At 44.0% G+C, this 17,487-nt stretch overlaps 1 long non-coding RNA gene and 1 pseudogene across 1 annotated transcript; one reads left to right on the forward strand and one right to left on the reverse strand.

Moving 5' to 3' along the window:
• Nucleotides 1-491: 491 nt before the first annotated feature.
• LOC122923690 lies at nucleotides 492-3,742 on the reverse strand. The gene is made up of 3 exons (XR_006387317.1): nucleotides 3,688-3,742; nucleotides 1,477-1,918; nucleotides 492-524 (listed from the first exon to the last, which is right to left on the reverse strand). It is a non-coding gene; the product is annotated as an uncharacterized LOC122923690 (long non-coding RNA).
• Nucleotides 3,743-4,737: 995 nt separating this feature from the next.
• LOC122923685 lies at nucleotides 4,738-16,218 on the forward strand (annotated as a pseudogene).
• The last annotated feature ends 1,269 nt before the right edge of the window (nucleotides 16,219-17,487 follow it).

Below are 17,487 nucleotides of genomic sequence, written 5' to 3' on the forward strand. Positions count from 1 at the left end.
GGCATCATGAGGAGATGAGAATGGATGATGGGAGTTCTCCCCTTAAAGCGTCCTCCTGGGTCCTCCCTCAGGAATAGGCCGAGGGCCCCATACTTGCTGAGAGGGGCCGGTCTCCATAGTAACTATAGGACCCGGCCTGTAATGGGAGGAGCAGCCTTGAGGACACTGGACATTTCTGTAGAAAATGATGAATTTTCCCCAATAGATTAGAATTTTCGGCAGAAAACATGATTCACACAGAGCAGATTCTCCCCTCCAGCACTGAATGATGACAACCCCCACTACTACTCCCCCCATCATACTAAGCTGAGGAGCGGAGAAGGATTCCTTGTGTGTAATGGAGGAGACTCTCCAGAGGTGACATGTCTGAGCTCTCCACCACACTGTCTCCTCACAGCTCATCTTGTAAGGAAATTATGTCTGTATCCACACACGTTCACATATATGTATTAATTCAGCCTTATATGCTTGTATTAATGTATACAGAGTTCTTCTCTTTTTAAGGGTGACATATTCACCTGAATCTTCTGGTGGTTTCTTATGCTTTATCAATTGAGAGGTCTTTCCTATTCCCCATATTGTGAACTTTATTAGGCAATATATAAGGAGTAGGAATACCAAAATCATCAAAATAACCACGCCTGCCTTTCTGAAGAAGTTGAAAATTCCGGAAAAGATACCTCCTGTCCAGTCTCCTATCAAGTCAAAAGGGTTCCATGACCCTGGCATATTGTGTAATGCCCCTTGTAATCTCTCCCTTTCCTCTTGATGACTGTTGATTATATCATAGTAATCTGGTACCTCAATGTCCTTTGTGTCTTTGGTGAAGTTGGAGAAATAAATGCAACAGATTTGTTTGTTTTCTGTTTGATCACACAGTCCAGTGACTGCCATCATCAGTCTCTCCTGTCTCTGCCTAATCACTTCCTGTTCCATCCTTATTTTTCTCATTTCTTCATTTATCATCCCCAGGTCTTTTGTGGTGATATTAACCCATCCCTCGACTAATTCCTGGAAGGCATCTAATCTTACTAGGGCCATTGCAGTTCCTGACGGGCCTAAGATGCTCATGTAAAACTTTTCCCATGTGCTCGTCAGTGCCCTCTTTTTCCTGTGAGTGTTATGGAAAATGAGCATCCCATGGGCTGGTCCCATTCGTACTTCTTTTCCTGATTGTGCACTCATGTATGGGAAGAGTTGGACCATAGTGCACCACCCTTTTGAACTAGGATCTTTAGGAAAAGGAATTGTAGTATGGCACCATAACCCACAACACACTACCCAGCCCTTTGGTAGACGAGGTGCTGGAATATCACTGAAGGTATTTTGCCCACTTCTTAGTCCCATTAAACACATCCATTGAACTATGTTAATAGGGTCAGTACTTCCATACTTAATGTCCGTTTTGTTTATTTGCCTGGCAGGGAAAGGATTTATCCATTGTCTTCCACCATCTGACAGTTTCATTCTCTGAACCATCTGCTTACTAAACGGTTCAGGAAAGTTTTGATCTTTCAAGTCCTCAGTCTCTAGTTCATTGGTATACTCCCTGAACATAAATTCTTCCTCATACAAGTCCTGCATAGTCTTTGGATCCTCTGGACAAAGTGGTTTAGGATAGCCTCTTAGCCATCGCTCATATCTACTTTGCAGGCTTGGGGGTATGATCAAAGTAATTTCCTTTGAAGGCATCTTGTCCGAAGGACTCATGCTTGTCCGGGGAATTCCTTGAGGACTCCTTCCGGTGTCTTCTTGAGCCGGCTGGCGTGTATCCACTGTGGACTCTGGTCAGTAAGGACAGCCGTTCGAGCAACTCTTAGAACCTCAAATGGACCTTGGTATATTGGACCAGTCTTGTGGCGGGCAGCCAGTTGTTTCACCAGAACTTTGTCTCCGGGCAAGAATGGATGAGTTGGGTCTGTGGAAAGAGGAGGAAAGGTGACAATTGGCTCAGCTTCTATCACTTGACTTGGGAGCATGACCACTGCATAACCTGTTTGGTACGTCCTATCATCTGGTCTTGTGCATGATCCATCCACAAAAACATCTATACTGTCAGTCTGTGGTGTGTCCTTTAAATCTTTCCTAGGTGTTGTGCATGACAAGATCATTTCATCACATCTGTGTTCAGGTATTGGGTCTACTTGTTCGTCAGAACCTTCACGCTTAAGTCTCAAAAGTGTATGCAAAAATCTTATCACTGGTGAGGTGTCTGGACATGTCTTTATCACCAGGTTTGCCGTACTGAGTAATATGGTCTCATATCCGGACAGTCTCTGAGCTGTCATGTGTTGTGTGGTCATGTTTTGAAGGAGGGACAAGACTGTATGAGTGGTGAAAAGTTCCATTATATTTCCATGGACTATCTTAGTAGCATCCTTTACTGACATAGCCGCAGCTGCTAATGCTTGGAGACAGTGAGGCATTCCAAGAACTACAGGAGGTAATTTTCTCGATAGGTATGAAACAGGCCTGTTTCTTCCCCCATGTGTCTGTGTCAAAACCGCTGCCTAGGTTTATCCTGATACCACACAGTATAATTGGAATGGCTTTTCATAATCTGCCAGGGCCAAGGCTGGGGCTTGGGTCAGGGACCGAATCAATCTCTCAAAGGCTTCTACTCTGTCCTCTGTCCACTCCACTACCTTCGGTGCTTCTGTGAGTGTAGTTTTTCTTAGGATTGAATCCCAATGGGAGCAATCGGGAATCCACTGCCTACAATGCACTATTGACCCTAGAAAGGACAGCATTGTAGCTTTGTCCCTTGGCCTGCTTAGGGAGGTCACTGCCTTGACTCTAGTGGGTGAGATCTTTCTCTCTCCTGCCTCTATTATGCACCCCAGATACTCTACCTGGGTACTTGCATATTGGATTTTCTTCTTCGAGGCCAGGTGTCCTTTGCTTGCCAAGTGGTCTAATAAACTCTGTGAATCTATTTCGCAGGCTTCTAACTCCGAATTGGAGAGTAAAAGGTCGTCTGTGTACTGTATTAAGGTGGATCCCCTCTTTGGTTCCCAATCTTCCAATGTAGCCTTTAATACAATAGAAAAGGCTGCTGGACTATCCCCAAAACCTTGTGGGAGACGGGTCCAAGTCACCTAACCATCCTCTGCTACCAATTGAAAGGGCCCCTGGTTTGTCTGTGTGTGAATCACCGGCCGGACAACCACTGAAGACCAATACACGTTGATAGGTTTAAAATGGCTGCTCCTTTATTTTGACATCGTAGAAAATTTATAGCTACAAACCACAAAATTACCATACCCCTCCCCCAAGCCTAATCCAATCAGGTAACGAATTTATCAATTTCACCTCTATACAAACTATACACACCAGAGCTGTGACTAACAAAAAAAAACAGCTGCTGACCGAGATAGAAAAGGTATATATGCATATATCTGTTTCTGCAGCTATGATGTCATGCATTCAGCAATTCTCTCTCCAGGTACCTTCATCATAAATGTGGCATTCTTTTGCAAAGCATGCATATCTCTTTCTAGCCATGCGGTTTTGAGCTTCAGACAGCCACTTCCTGCCAGCTTGTGTTACTAGACTTGGTGTTATAAGAATATAAAATATTTCCTTTAAAGAAGAACTCTGTATACATTAATACAAGCATATAAGGCAGAATTAATACATATATGTGATCGTGTGTGGATACAGACATAATTTCCTTACACATCTTACCTGCAGGCTGGAGGAATGGCTGATACCAGAGAGAACAAGAGCCCTGACTACCGACCAGGACCTGCCCAGTATCTGCTGCACTGCCAGAGCTGAAGGACCTGCGGTGACGTCACCGTCATGTGATCAGTGTGGGGGTGGAGCTCTCCAGTGGGAGAAGACGAGGTGTGAAGGACCTGGGGAGACGTCACCATCATGTGATCAGTGGGGGCGGAGCTCAATGGGTCATTCAGTGATCACATGACAGTGATGTCATCACAGGTCCTTCTCAACTTCTTTATTGCTAAGCTCCAGCTCCTCCAGTTCTCTCCTCTTCTCCTGAATGACCACCAAGGATGGACAGGAAGGAGATCAGCAGAAGAATATTAGACCTCACCTTGGAGATCATCTCCCTGCTGAGCGGAGAGGTAAACTTTTCTAGATTTCTCTCCTCTTTATTGTATTCTGTAACAAGTCAGACATCGGGAAGGCGAATCCATCATAGGAAGTGATAGGAAGAGTCCAGGGTCCTGTAGAACGGCCTCCAGACCTTCCAAGTGATGGAGAACCTGAAGATCAGCCCCCAATATGGTGAGTGATGTATAATGTGACCAGTGACCAATAGTCATGTTGTAGGAGCCATGAGGAGGTAAGTAGTCACGTTGTACCCAGGAGGAAAGGGCCGGAGGAGAGCACATGGCCCCTGAAGGGTTTATTCCCTAAGTGTCTCTCTCCATCCACAGGAGTACACAATAGTGAAGAAGACTTCGGGGGACTGTGTGACTCCCATCATCCATCTCCAGGAGTCAGGAGGACGGAGCAGGACCCCTCCCCCCATCACAGAGCCTCCCCCTCACCCCCTGATACATGAGCAGAAGATCCTAGAACTCACCTACAAGATGATGGAGCTGCTGACTGGAGAGGTGACACTGCTGGGAATGCTGGGAAATTCTCCAGTAACAGCACTGGAGGGGTCTGGGTGATGACGGTGTCATTGTGTTGTCAGGTTCCTATAAGGTGTCAGGACGTCACTGTCTATTTCTCCATGGAGGAGTGGGAGTATATAGAAGGACACAAGGATCTGTACAAGGAGGCCATGATGGAGGAGCACCAGCCTCTTATATTACAAGGTAAGAGCCATCATGTGCAGTGTATACACGTGTGTGCAGTGACATGTAATGGAGGAGCACCAGCCTCTTATATCACAAGGTAAGAGCCGTCATGTGCAGTGTGTACACGTGTGTGCAGTGACATGTAATGGAGGAGCACCGGCCTCTTATATCACAAGGTAAGACCCGTCATGTGCATTGTATACACGTGTGTGCAGTGACATGTAATGGGGGAGCACCAGCCTCTTATATCACAAGGTAAGAGCCGTCATGTGCAGTGTATACACGTGTGTGCAGTGACATGTAATGGAGGAGCACCAGCCTCTTATATCACAAGGTAAGAGCCGCCATGTGCAGTGTATACACGTGTGTGCAGTGACATGTAATGGAGGAGCACCAGCCTCTAATATCACAAGGTAAGAGCCGTCATGTGCAGTGTATACACGTGTGTGCAGTGACATGTAATGGAGGAGCACCAGCCTCTTATATCACAAGGTAAGAGCCGTCATGTGCAGTGTATACACGTGTGTGCAGTGACATGTAATGGAGGAGCACCAGCCTCTAATATCACAAGGTAAGAGCCGTCATGTGCAGTGTATACACGTGTGTGCAGTGACATGTAATGGAGGAGCACCAGCCTCTTATATCACAGGGTAAGAGCCGTCATGTGCAGTGTATACACCTGTGTGCAGTGACATGTAATGGAGGAGCACCAGCCTATTATATCACAAGGTAAGACCCGTCATGTGCAGTGTATACACGTGTGTGCAGTGACATGTAATGGAGGAGCACCAGCCTCTTATATCACAAGGTAAGAGCCGTCATGTGCAGTGTATACACGTGTGTGCAGTGACATGTAATGGAGGAGCACCAGCCTCTTATATCACAAGGTAAGACCCGTCATGTGCAGTGTATACACGTGTGTGCAGTGACATGTAATTGAGGAGCACCAGCCTCTTATATCACAAGGTAAGACCCGTCATGTGCAGTGTATACACGTGTGTGCAGTGACATGTAATGGAGGAGCACCAGCCTCTTATATCACAAGGTAAGACCCGTCATGTGCAGTGTATACACGTGTGTGCAGTGACATGTAATGGAGGAGCTCCATAGTTTCTTCTCCCATTACATTAGAGGTTACGTGTTCTTTATACAGTACAGACCAAAAGTTTGGACACACCTTCTCATTCAAAGAGTTTTCTTTATTTTCATGACTATGAAAATTGTAGATTCACACTGAAGGCATCAAAACTATGAATTAACACATGTGGAATTATATACATAACAAAAAAGTGTGAAACAACTGAAAATATGTCATATTCTAGGTTCTTCAGAGTAGCCACCTTTTGCTTTGATTACTGCTTTGCACACTCTTGGCATTCTCTTGATGAGCTTCAAGAGGTAGTCACCTGAAATGGTTTTCACTTCACAGGTGTGCCCTGTCAGGTTTAATAAGTGGGATTTCTTGCCTTATAAATGGGGTTGGGACCATCAGTTGCGTTGTGGAGAAGTCAGGTGGATACACAGCTGATAGTCCTACTGGATAGACTGTTAGAATTTGTATTATGGCAAGAAAAAAGCAGCTAAGTAAAGAAAAACGAGTGGCCATCATTACTTTAAGAAATTAAGGTCAGTCAGTCCGAAAAATTGGGAAAACTTTGAAAGTGTCCCCAAGTGCAGTCACAAAAACCATCAAGCGCTACAAAGAAACTGGCTCACATGCGGACCGCCCCAGGAAAGGAAGACCAAGAGTCACCTCTGCTGCGGAGGATAAGTTCATCCGAGTCACCAGCCTCAGAAATTGCAGGTTAACAGCAGCTCCGATTAGAGACCAGGTCAATGCCACACGGAGTTCTAGCAGCAGACACATCTCTAGGACAACTGTTAAGAGGAGACTGTGTGAATCAGGCCTTCATGGTAGAATATCTGCTAGGAAACCACTGCTAAGGACAGGCAACAAGCAGAAGAGACTTGTTTGGGCTAAAGAACACAAGGAATGGACATTAGACCAGTGGAAATCTGTGCTTTGGTCTGATGAGTCCAAATCTGAGATCTTTGGTTCCAACCACCGTGTCTTTGTGCGACGCAGAAAAGGTGAACGGATGGACTCTACATGCCTGGTTCCCACCGTGAAGCATGGAGGAGGAGGTGTGATGGTGTGGGGGTGCTTTGCTGGTGACACTGTTGGGGATTTATTCAAAATTGAAGGCATACTGAACCAGCATGGCTACCACAGCATCTTGCAGCGGCATGCTATTCCATCCGGTTTGTGTTTAGTTGGACCATCATTTATTTTCAACAGGACAATGACCCCAAACACACCTCCAGGCTGTGTAAGGGCTATTTGACCATGAAGGAGAGTGATGGGGTGCTGCTCCAGATGACCTGGCCTCCACAGTCACCGGACCTGAACCCAATCGAGATGGTTTGGGGTGAGCTGGACCGCAGAGTGAAGGCAAAAGGGCCAACAAGTGCTAAGCATCTCTGGGAACTCCTTCAAAACCGTTGGAAGACCATTTCAGGTGACTACATCTTGAAGCTCATCAAGAGAATGCCAAGAGTGTGCAAAGCAGTAATCAAAGCAAAAGGTGGCTACTTTGAAGAACCTAGAATATGACATATTTTCAGTTGTTTCACACTTTTTTGTTATGTATATAATTCCACATGTGTTAATTCATAGTTTTGATGCCTTCAGTGTGAAGCTACAATTTTCATAGTCATGAAAATAAAGAAAACTCTTTGAATGAGAAGGTGTGTCCAAACTTTCGGTCTGTACTGTATGTCAGTCATATCCATAGGGCTCCAGTCACATGATGGGAGCGTGTCCTTCTGGTCTCCATCGGGCCGGTATAGTAGACTACACTGCTCTATCAGAGGCGTCTTGTGAAATCCGTGTTCCGCAGCATATACAGTGTAGATCATACATGGAGCTTATGGGCAATGTCCGCCCCTGTGTGACTGTATAGAGCCTGACGTCGGAGCTTCTGTCAGAGGGAAATATCAGGAAACCCTCCGCACATATGTTCTGCTGGAGGCTCAGATGTGGTGTGAACAGGTCCTTACTTTTATAAGGAGAGTCCATCATAGTGACTTTCCAGTCGTTATCCTGCCCTTCATGTCTGGGATCCTCTACTCACTCCACAAGCAGAAAAGATACAACTTGAGATACGTAACTGGAGAAGGAGGTCGGATCCCCCCATTATTACAAGCCACATTCAGAGGAGCGGGACAGTCACAGAAATGTCTGCAGATGATCTGCCATGTGCTCTTGACTGATCTGTTCTGCTCTTATAATCTGTCCAACACAGGGATTGTAAGGTTAGAGTTCTGCAGGGGCGGGGTTTAAGATCACAAGTACCAATCACTTGGAGTGTTACTTTTCATGTTCTGCTGGTTCTAGAATACGAGGCGTCCAATTACATCCAATCTCACTATAATCCCAGATAACTGACGACCATCCAAGATGAGAAACAGATCCAAATAGAGATTACTGTTGAAAAACAGGTGCACTAGTGCGAAATGGGCTTTTTAGGGGTTAAAAAAATTAAACATTAAAAATTAAACAAAAAAAATTAATCACCTCATCCACTTACACACACAGAAGCAGGCACTTCTCTTGATTGAAAAGGACCTGCCAATGGAACTGCGCTCTGCATGATGACATCACCACAGACTCATGCTGGGAGAGTGCGGTGACATCATCACGCTGAGCGCAGGGGGGAGCGACTGCCTCTGTGCATGCAAGTGGATAAGGTGAGACATTAATACTGCTGGGGCCACTAATGGGGGACATTATTACAGCTAGGGGCCACTACTATGGACACTATTACTGCTGGGGCCCTATAGGGTGCATTATGTATGCTGAGGCACTGTGGGGGTTGGAATCTTTATTTTAAAAAAAAACTATGAAATTAATCTGTTTTCCGTGGCCATTTTCAATGGCCATGAAAACTGATGCAAAACGGCCATTTAAGATGGACAGGCGGCCAGAAAATGGATGCACAAATGGTGTTTTTTTTATCTCCTTTACTGCAGTATTGAATGGGTTAATCTGCTCTGTGTGTGCAACTGTGTTCCTGTTCCGCCTCCGTGCCTTTGGCAGTAAGATCTCCATGGAGCTTGCGGCATCCGTGTCTGCCGGCTTCTGCTCTGTTTCCCATTCACCTGACCATATTTATGGGTCCGCATTTCGGAATGGATCAAGACTCATTAATTTCAATGGGGCAGTGAAAGATACGGACGAGACACCATGTGCTGTCCGCATCCATACTTCCGTTACGCATCCCTGCAAAAAAGGTAGAATACGTCCTATTCTTGTCTGCAATCGCGGACAAGAATAGGCATTTCTATCATAGGGCTGGCCACTTGCACTCTGCAATATGTGGAACGCACACGGCCAATATCAGTGTTTTGCGGATCCGCAATTTGCGTACTGCAAAAGACATACAGTTGTGTGAATGTACCCTTATGCTGCCTGGGTTCCTGCAGCCTGCCTGTTTGGGTTCCTGCAGCCTGCCTGTTTGGGTTCCTGCAGCCTGCCTGCTTGGGTTCCTGCAGCCTGCCTGCTTTGGTTCCTGCAGCCTGCCTGCTTGGGTTCCTGCAGCCTGCCTGCTTGGGTTCCTGCAGCCTGCCTGCTTGGGTTCCTGCAGCCTGCCTGACCAGCATTGTCCATATCTGTCAGCCTGCTAGGGCTCCTTGTTCTGGTTCATGCCTGTATTCAGTATTTTGCGGATTCGCAATTTGCGTACTGCAAAAGACATACAGTTGTGTGAATGTACCCTTATGCTGCCTGGGTTCCTGCAGCCTGCCTGTTTGGGTTCCTGCAGCCTGCCTGTTTGGGTTCCTGCAGCCTGCCTGCTTGGGTTCCTGCAGCCTGCCTGCTTTGGTTCCTGCAGCCTGCCTGCTTTGGTTCCTGCAGCCTGCCTGCTTGGGTTCCTGCAGCGTGCCTGCTTGGGTTCCTGCAGCCTGCCTGCTTGGGTTCCTGCAGCCTGCCTGACCAGCATTGTCCATATCTGTCAGCCTGCTAGGGCTCCTTGTTCTGGTTCATGCCTGTATTCAGTATTCGCTTTGGATTTCATATACTCTGCCTGTATGACCTTAGCCTGGGTCTCTGTGTGCTTTGCCTGTTCCTCTGGTGCTTTGCACTGGTGTCTCTGACCTCTGTGGGTCATCTGCCAAGTATACCTAGACTGTTCTAGGAGGAAGTGGCCTGGTGGCTGTCCTACTGCGAAGACCAGATCCCACTGTATAAGAATTAAAGGGTGAAAACCAGGGGACCGCCAGGACAGTGCCCTCAGGATTAGCCCAACGTCACACCAGTTACTTGGCACAGTTGTCCGTAACATTTATACAAGAGGAGTAAAACAGCATAAAATAAGGACATGTATGAGAGAGCCCAAGTAACATCAAGAGGGGATACAATCATTAAAACAATGTCAAAAATTTTAATCTTTATTTTTACTGTGTCAAGAGGATCAGCTGATTCCAAGCCACTCTCCCTGCACGGACACTGCTGCTGGAGCTCAGATAGAGCAGTACTGCTCCTCCAGGCAGAGCACATTTCAGAATAGTTAGTAGAAGGCTGAGGAAGAGCTTCCGCTGTATTATATCTGGATGAGTGATGTGTAATATTACTTACATATTCAATATGTGACCAACTGAGGTTTTCTCCAGTAATATAAGCCGATCCTCTGAGCTCTCAGCAGCTGGATCCATGGAGCACAGGAACCCTCTGGACCAGCTTCGTTTCTGTGGTTTATCCGGTTAGAACACTCCTTTTGTGGATTGTAGAGTGGACACTAAGGTCTAGGATAATAGGTTTTCATGTAAAAATCTGTACAAATGCTGCCAGGACTCCTAGAGAAATCCTGTGAGTCCTGCTTCCATCGCCCACACAGTGATTGGTGGTTTTTCCTTTGTCATCTACTTGACAACTGTGAGAAAGCTATCACTGATGAGTGTGCGATGCTTGAGGTGCTAACACACCTTCCTTGTTTCACCCCACCTATGCTGTACATGTTCTAGGAGTTCACAAAACTAAGATAAACAGTATATGGAGAAAAGTATCGGGCCATGACTTTTAATCATTGAATTTAGGTGTTTCATTCAGTCTATTCCCACAGATGTATAACATCCAGCCTCTAGCCAGACAGTCTGCAATTACCACATGTGTATAAAATCCATCCCCTAGCCATGTTGTCTGCCTTTACAGACATTGCGAAAGAATGGCTTATTCTGAGGAGCAACCTGAATTCCAGCTTGGTCCTGTAATAGGAGCCACCTCTGCTACAAGTCAATTCCTGAAATGTCCTAGATATTCCACCATCACCTGTGAGTGGTATTATTCTAAAGCTGAAGGAACCACAGCAATTCAGCCACAAAGTGGAGATCATGTAAAGTTCGAGTTGGGTCGCCAAGTGCTGAGGAGCATAGTGCGTTAAAGTCATCAACACTCTGTTGACTACAAACTTCCTCTGACATTAACATCAGCACAAAAACTGTGCTGTGTCGGGAGCTTCATGACATGGGTTTCCACGGGCAAGCAGTTGCGTGCAAAACTTACATCACCAAGCACAATGACAGGTGTGAGATGGAGGGGTGTACAGCATGCCACCACTGGACTCTGGTGGTGTTATATGGAGTGACCAATCACAATTCTCTATCAGGCGGTCTGATGGACGAGTCTGGGTTTGGTATAGAACGTCACTTGCCTGACTGCATTGTATAAGCTGAAAGTTTGGTGGAGGAGGAATAATTCTATGGGGTGTTTTTCAGGGGTTGCCCTCGACCGCTTTGTTCTAGTAAAGGAAATCTTGAAGCTTGAGCAGACCAAGAATTTTTTGGGACAATTGTATGCTTTTGACTTTGTGGGAACGGATTGGGGAAGGCCTTTTTCTGCTTCATCATAACTGTGCCCCAAAGAACAAAGCCAGCTCCATAAAGGCATGGTTGGGTGACTTTGGTGTGGAAGAACTTGACTAGTCCTGACCTCAACCCCCATCCAACACCTTTTGGGATAAACAAAAACAGAGAATGTGAGCCAGGCCCTCTCCTCAAACGTCAGTGTCTCACCTCACAAATGCTTTTCTGGGTGAATAGGCAAAAAAATTCCCATGGACACCCTCCAAAATCTTATAGAAAGCCTTCACTGAAGGTGGAATCTGTAGGTGTCCAATACTGTGTGTATGTATATGTATATATTTTGTTGAGATCTGTCCAGGCTTTTGGTGTCGGCAATATCTTTATTGCTGAACTAGTGAAGAAGAGACATCAAAGTTACAGTAAATCATTACTGTGAGCAATTCATAGAACAAACAGAAAACACCTGCCTACCTGAGAGCTCGCTATACAGATAGGTGACCACAGCAAAGTCTTAGTTCACATAAAGCCGTATCCACTGGCTCAGACCTTCCCAGGCCCTGATTGACCTAACCATCAGTGATTTATCCTACTAACAAGTCCAGGCCATTTCATTGGGGCTAGTCTGGACTGGGGTAAACCTTTGCTGTAGTGGAACAGGAATGGCAGATCCTAATACCAACCTACCTAGAAATTCTATGCTAAATCCAGCCCAGAATTTATTTACAAACTAAATGTGCTGGTGACACCTAGTTTAGAAACTTAGGTGACACATACATCCCTCCAGAACTTTACCAGCTATTGGTATACAATATATACTGTATAAGAAATCATTTTTTTTTTATATATACTGATCAGCCATAACATAAAACCTAAGTCTGTGACCCATAGAGGCATGGACTCCACAAAACCTCTGAGGTGTCCTGTATCAGATCCTGTAAGGTGTGACTACGGCCTCTATTGATCAGACTTGTTTTTTAGCACATCCCACAGATATCTGCAAATTCCAAGAAAAGTCACCACCTTGACCTTTGTCATGTTCCTCACTGGATGCGAACTGGTATAACAATACAAAATCTAAATGGTCTGTGCAGATCGATCTGATTGATATAATTTACTGCAAGAACTTTGTTTTTTATTGGTTTGAGCAAATTTTCTGAATTGGCACATATAGCAATATTTAAATATTGACTAATACCAAATGCTTTCCATAGAAAATGGCTATAATTAAAGTGCCCAGCCATTTTAATAACCGCAAGGGACCCGTGGTCATTTATATTACACTGGAATTGTGAATTATAGTTTATTGGATTTTAATTATTTGTGTGTATAATGTACAATAAATACAGATTATTTTTTTTTTACACACCGTTGTATTGCACCATTTTCCATTGCTGTGTACTTGAGAACCATAACAAATATTATTGTATCCTTTGCAAAAATAAAATTGTTATGGCTCTTGGAAGGCAGGGAGTAAATCAAAAATCAGGAAGGGGTTGAATTGTTATACAAATATAAGGCTGGAATTACATGTGCAAGTTTTTCAGCTGAAGCCACGAATAAATTGAGAATGAATGGCCTTTACTTTACCTGTTATGCCCACTTCCATCCTAATAGAAATGTTTTAATTCTGTAGTTTGAAAAACAAAATCACAAATTCCAATATTTTTACTTTTTACAGAAAATCCCACTGAGAGTTCTGAAGAAAACTCCACCTTATCACTAGAGGACACAGATATCACAAAGCACTCTTCAGGAGAAAATCTCATTACCCTTAATGTACATCCAGGTCTTCACAGTACAGATCTGTCATGTAATCCCCCTAATCATGAGGAACCTTCTCCTGACCAATCACAGATTGCTACCACAAGTACAGGTCAGAAAGAGGTTAAAGACTTTACAAAAAACTCAGTTCTTTCTACACGAAGAGGAATTCACATAGGGGAGAAGCCATATTCATGTTCACAGTGTGGGAAATATTTTACACAGAAATCAAATCTTGTTAGACATGAGGGACGTCACACAGGAGAGAAACCATATTCATGTTCAGAATGTGGGAAATGTTTTACACACAAATCAAATCTTGTTACTCATAAGAGAAGTCACACAGGAGAGAAACCATATTCATGTTCAGAGTGTGGGAAGCGTTTTACAGATAAATCAAATTTTGTTAGACATACGAGAAATCACACAGGAGAGAAGCCGTATACGTGTTCAGAATGTGGGAAATGTTTTAAAGACAGATCAGGTCTTGTTTGCCATGAGAGAATTCACACAGGAGAGAAGCCATATTCATGTTCAAAATGTGGGAAATGTTTTACACAGAAATCAAATCTTGTTACACATGAGAGAACTCACACAGGAGAGAAATCATATGCATGTTTAGAATGTGGGAAATGTTTTACAGTTAAAGCATATCTTGCTATACATGAGAGAAGTCACACAGGAGAGAAGCCATATTCATGTTCAGAATGTGGAGAATGTTTTACTACTAATGCCAGACTTATGGGACATCACATACGTCACACAGGTAGGAAGCCATATTCATGTTCAGAATGTGGGAAAAGTTTTACTTCAAAATCCAATCTCGTTACACATAAGAGAATTCACACAGGAGAGAAGCCGTATTCATGTTCAGAATGTGGAAAATGTTTTAAAGACAAATCAAGTCTTGTTTACCATGAGAGAATTCACACAGGATTGAAGCCATATTCATGTTCAGAATGTGGGATATGTTTTATTTCTATATCCAGACTTAGGGATCATCAGAGAAGTCATACAGGAAAGAATCCATTTTGATGTCTATATGTAGTAACTTTTTAGATCAGGGGAGGCCAAACTCTTGCTTGGAATGTAGGGCATGCTATACAAGCAAAAAATATATAATAACTCCATTTATTCAGAAGCATTAACAGGGTGGAATTATCCCAGATTCCTATTACTGTATTCATCCATCCACACAATGGGAGAATCCAGAGGGAAACGAGGAATAGTAACACATCCCATGCAATAGTTTTATAATGTATGTGGACATATTAATATTTTATATTCATTCAAACAGTATTTAAAGTGTTTGGATCTATCTGGGGTTGTCAATAATAAAATCTGCTCAAATTTTAAAAGTCCAACTTGTTTTGATTGCTGAACCAGTGAAAAACGGGCATCAAAGTTATATAATCACTTTGAGCAATTCTCTTAACAGAACAAACAACATAAAACACTTGCCCCTCTGGGCGCTCACTATACAGATAGGTGAACTCAGCTAAGGGTTAGTTCAGATAAAGCAGCATGCACTGGCTCAGACCTCCACTGTCAATGCTGTCATTTTCAAGCCCTGACTGACTCAAGTAGCAGTGATCTATCCTACTAGTGAGCCCAGGCCGCGTTACACGGGCTAGTCTAGACTGGGGAAAACCCTGGCTGAAGTGGCACAGGAATGGCAGATCCTTCTAACATCCTACCTACAATTCTATGCAAAACCACCCCTCAGAATTTCAACACAAAAGATAAAATCTTCTATTTGTTCCACGACAACGTCACCATTGTCACTGACAGACATTGTACTTTCTCCTAGCGCTGTGACCTTCATTGCTCCTACAGACTAACCCTCCTGTGCGGAGACAGTGATTAATGGTGGCATGATGACTATATTTATCTGACCCTGTGATCTGTGATAATTAACCCCATATGTACATTCCTGCGGTTTAATGGTAAGCCTATCTAGATACTGGAGCTGAGTGATATATCGGTGGTGGGAATCGCTTGTGATGTCACATCTGTTAATTAACCCCTGAATAATGGGAACATGAATTCAGTGACCAAGTGATGCTCATATATGTGTTTCATATGTATCCTGCCTCCTGCTTTATTACCTGCAGAACATGAATGGAGACATGTGGATGAATTACTAGTACCTTGTATGTCTCAGATAAGTACTGGCCAGTAGGTCTACCTCTCATTTGGGCTCTACTTGTTAAACAGTGATTACATTTCATGTGGGATAGTGAGCAATGGTGATCAGAGCTAGCTGGAGGTTTCAGAGGACAAAGGATATGCGATGAGAATATCCCTATCAGCAACGTTGCTGTTTTAATTACATGTGAAGATAACATTTTGTAGTATTGCCCTAAATCCTGCAGGACTATCTACTGTTAAGAATTGCTCCATGTTCTCCCACCATAAGCTTTAAGGGCTAGTTCATATGGCGGCTTCATATTCGGCTCCAAAAAACACCAGGATATGCTGCCACTCATGCAGTTGTGGTTTTTCTATTATTACCATGCAAGAAAGGACATGTCCTTAGTTGGTGCAGTGTCCACTTGAATGATACTATAAACTGCAACATGTGTCTGTTCACAATATAACTCAGTTCATTGGGGCTATAGCGGGAGTGGGTCTTCTCCATTCAAACTGAAAAATCACAATCCAAACCAGAGGGGTTTCTGCTGCAGCATACGTCTTTGCCATTGGCAAAATCCACCATGTGAGTTAGCCCTTAAGTTTTCAAGGAGGACTAGTTCCTTGAGGTTTTCTGAACCAGCCATTGCGTGTATTGTCATAAACTGAACTATATTTTTTGACCAAAGCCTAACAGTAAAGGGGTTTCATTTATCAAAAATAAATTTGGTTTGTGTTTCTTTGTGCCTTTCCACGTATGTCCTTTCTAGACCCAGCAATTAGTGTAGTCGCACTATTATCAATTTAGGATAGTCCACTTTCTTATCACTGCCTGACAAACCGACAAAATAATAACCTCTGTCAAATAAGGAAGAGAAATTTGTAATTGACTGAATTGGTGGAGGAGGTAATTTAAAGATAAGCAATAAAATCTACATAGCTTAGATCCTGTAATTAAAGGGAAAGAGAACTAGGCTTGTGTGGAGCGTCCTGGCAAGGTGAACCAGGAGGATCCCAAAGAGTAGTGTTGAGCGAACTTGTGTTTTAAGTTCGGCGTCTAAAGTTCGAGTTCAGGTTATCGAAGTATCCCGTTGTGGATTCTAAACTCCGTTATGGTCCATGGTAGCGGAATCCATAACGGGATACTTCGATAACCTAAACCTGAACTTTAGACGCCGAACTTAAAACACAAGTTCGCTCAACACTACCAAAGAGTAATCATGCATGGTTCAGAAAAAACTCTCCCTGGACGTATCTACACTGTGGTGTACTGCAGGAGGTAATGACAGAACCAACAATCTGTCTCTGAATAATGCACTGCCTGCTAGATACAAAACATCAAGAACCTACATACAGGTGCATCTCAATAAAATCAGAATATCATAGAAAACCTTGTTTATTTCAGTAATTCACTTCAAAAAGTGAAACTCGTATATTCTCTAGATCAGTGGTGCCCAACCATTTTTCGTCTGAGGGCCGCACTAGACTTGGTATAAATTTTGCGGGCCGGAACCAGGTAGCTTTGCCAGAAAGAAATGCAAGCGCTGTGAGGGGGCACGTGTGAGCATTACTACTGTGAAGAGGGCACATATCTGGGCATAACTACTGTGAGGGGGCACATATCAGGGCATAACTACTGTGAGGGGGCACATATCAGGGCATAAATACTCTGAGGGGGCACATATCAGGGCATAACTACTCTGAGGGGGCACATATCAGGGCATAACTACTGTGAGGAGGGCACATATCAGGGCATAACTACTGTGAAGAGGGCACATATCTGGGCATAACTACTGTGAGGGGGCACATATCAGGGTATAACTAATGTGAGGAGGGCACATATCAGGGCATAACTACTGTGAAGAGGGAACATATCAGGGCATAACTACTGTAAAGGGGGCACGAGTGAGCATTACTACTGTGAAGAGGGCACATATCTTGGCATTATTACTGTAAGGGG

Source organism: Bufo gargarizans, unplaced genomic scaffold (genome assembly GCF_014858855.1).
Source record: "Bufo gargarizans isolate SCDJY-AF-19 unplaced genomic scaffold, ASM1485885v1 original_scaffold_1806_pilon, whole genome shotgun sequence".
Taxonomy (NCBI): Eukaryota; Metazoa; Chordata; class Amphibia; order Anura; family Bufonidae; genus Bufo; species Bufo gargarizans.